The sequence below is a fragment of the Adiantum capillus-veneris genome, chromosome 3 (assembly GCF_014529385.1).
Source record: "Adiantum capillus-veneris isolate H3 chromosome 3, ASM1452938v2, whole genome shotgun sequence".
NCBI classification, from domain to species: Eukaryota; Viridiplantae; Streptophyta; class Polypodiopsida; order Polypodiales; family Pteridaceae; genus Adiantum; species Adiantum capillus-veneris.
This window is the reverse complement of record NC_140933.1, coordinates 19,538,488-19,540,697: the sequence shown is the minus strand read 5'-3', so window position 1 is coordinate 19,540,697 and position 2,210 is coordinate 19,538,488.

Here is a 2,210-nt window from a genome sequence, read left to right as displayed (position 1 = left end):
TTACTGACTATCCGTTAAAGCATGTTTGCGACTAGGTTTAGTCTCTTCATGTATAAGTCAGGTTCTCAACTTTGAACATTGGTTATGGTTGTTTATTGATGAAATTTGAGAACAAGTCAAGGACTTAAACTTGGCCGATGAGTTACGTCAGCAAGTCACTTTCAAAGAAACTGAAAAAAGTTACACACTTTAGACTGAAACATGTGTTTTCTGTTATGATCTAATCTAAGTAAATGAATGCTATCCATGATGATTCATGCATTCTTGTATTCTACAGGCTAGGATAAAGGTTTGTTATTGCATGCACACTAGGTGTTATGGGCCCTAGCGTTTAACACTCTTTTGTCTAAGGCAGCATGAGACTACATCTCCAGTTGTTTCAAGGATGAAACCTCTCTTTCGAATGGAAGGAGTAAATCATCAATCATTTGTGAAACTTAAGTTATGAGCATGTTATAAACAATGGTTTATATTCTGCAACTTAAGAAAGGACAATAGACATGCTAAGAGCATAAACTTGCTACGAGCATAAAATATAGGTGGCAACACCATTCAGAGGTGCTAAGAGCATACATTTAGGATATGCTAAATAGCATATGCACATTACAAATCTTGATATGATTCTTATGGTACGATTTTAAGATGATTTGACTAGTCTACAGTCAAGTCCATTGCTTTACAACTTTTGCTTTTCACTCTAGTTTTCGAGGACTAAAACTCTTCCTTAAGGGGGGAGTAATGTCAGGACAAGGGTCCTACGGGGCAAGGCCCAACCTAAGGGGTCAGGGACCTAGGCCAAGGGCCTGGACTGGACCAGTGTGGACTAGGGATCCGCTTAGGGCAAGAGCTAGGAGCTAGACCTATATAAAGGGCGGTAGGGAGGAGGATCCTACGTCTTAGTCTCCTATGTCTTACACCCTTGTAAACATGTATGAAACTTGGTCGTGCTGCAACACCATTTTTTTTTCCAACAGACCAGTGGGCCCACATGGGGAGGTGCTTATCCCTTCCAAATATTAGCCATGCCGGTTGATATTTGAATGTAAGTCTCTCATAATCTTTGTTACAAAACTCTCTCTCTCTCTCTCTCTCTCTCTCTCTCTCTCTCACACACACACACACACACACACACACACACACACACACATTAATTTCTACATTACACAAATTTAAATCTAGAAATGGTGCTTTGGATAAAGTAATTGATGTAAATACATGCTCATGTATTTGGATATACAAATGGATTCTCCTCATCCTATTTGCTGCGTGAAATCAGCAAATAATTTGGATAAGAAAAATTCATTAGTGTCAAAAGAAGAGGAGCTTGGATACACACCACAAAAAAAAGTCTTGAGCTGCACCTTTCTCTTCATCTAAAAATGCCCTATGTTTGACAATGTATCTTGTCAGTTTTTTTTCAACTAAGTGAGGTATTTCTAGCTTCTCAAATTCTTATACCCACGTACGTAAGCTCATAGGTATATCAATATATTATGTTAGCTTGCCAAGTCAACCCCTTTACTATTCCCTACCATGATTAAGTCGTATTAGTTGGGAAGGAATATAATTGGTCCCTTTTGGGGAGATAGTGGTTTCATGAACCTTGTCCACTATACAACCTTTGAAAATACTTGCAATAATGGGCTTGTCCTCCCAATCAATCCTTTTTGCCCAATATGTAGTGCACATACCATTGTCGGGCAAAGTATCTTGTTGTTGGACATGCATCTCTCTTGTCGATGGAATGGTATGTAGTGCACATACCATTGTGGGGCAAAGTATCTTGTTGGTGGACATGCATCTCTCTTGTCGATGGAATCCCAACACTCTAGCCAATCTTGTGTGTTCCAAATGGCATTGATCAAGGGGAGTGTTGAATTGGAATCTTTTCCGCTGTGTTGGAAGATGGTACGACAAAACACTCCTTTTAGTTGATTGCCTCACCTTCCAATTGACTTTCCTCAATCATCACTTGATTGTCAGCAAGAATTTCTTATAGTTTGGTACCCATCACTTGGTTGTCAGCAAGAATTTCTTATAGTTTGGTACCCATGGAAATTATTTTGTTGATGTTCTCTTACCTCCATCGACAAATTGACCAAATGGGGAAACGTCTCGCTTGTTGGAAAAAATGGTGGCAATCCCCTAGTCAGTGATGCATGTGTCGACCCTTTTTGATGCCAAAATGTATTATGATAGTGTGGGGATGG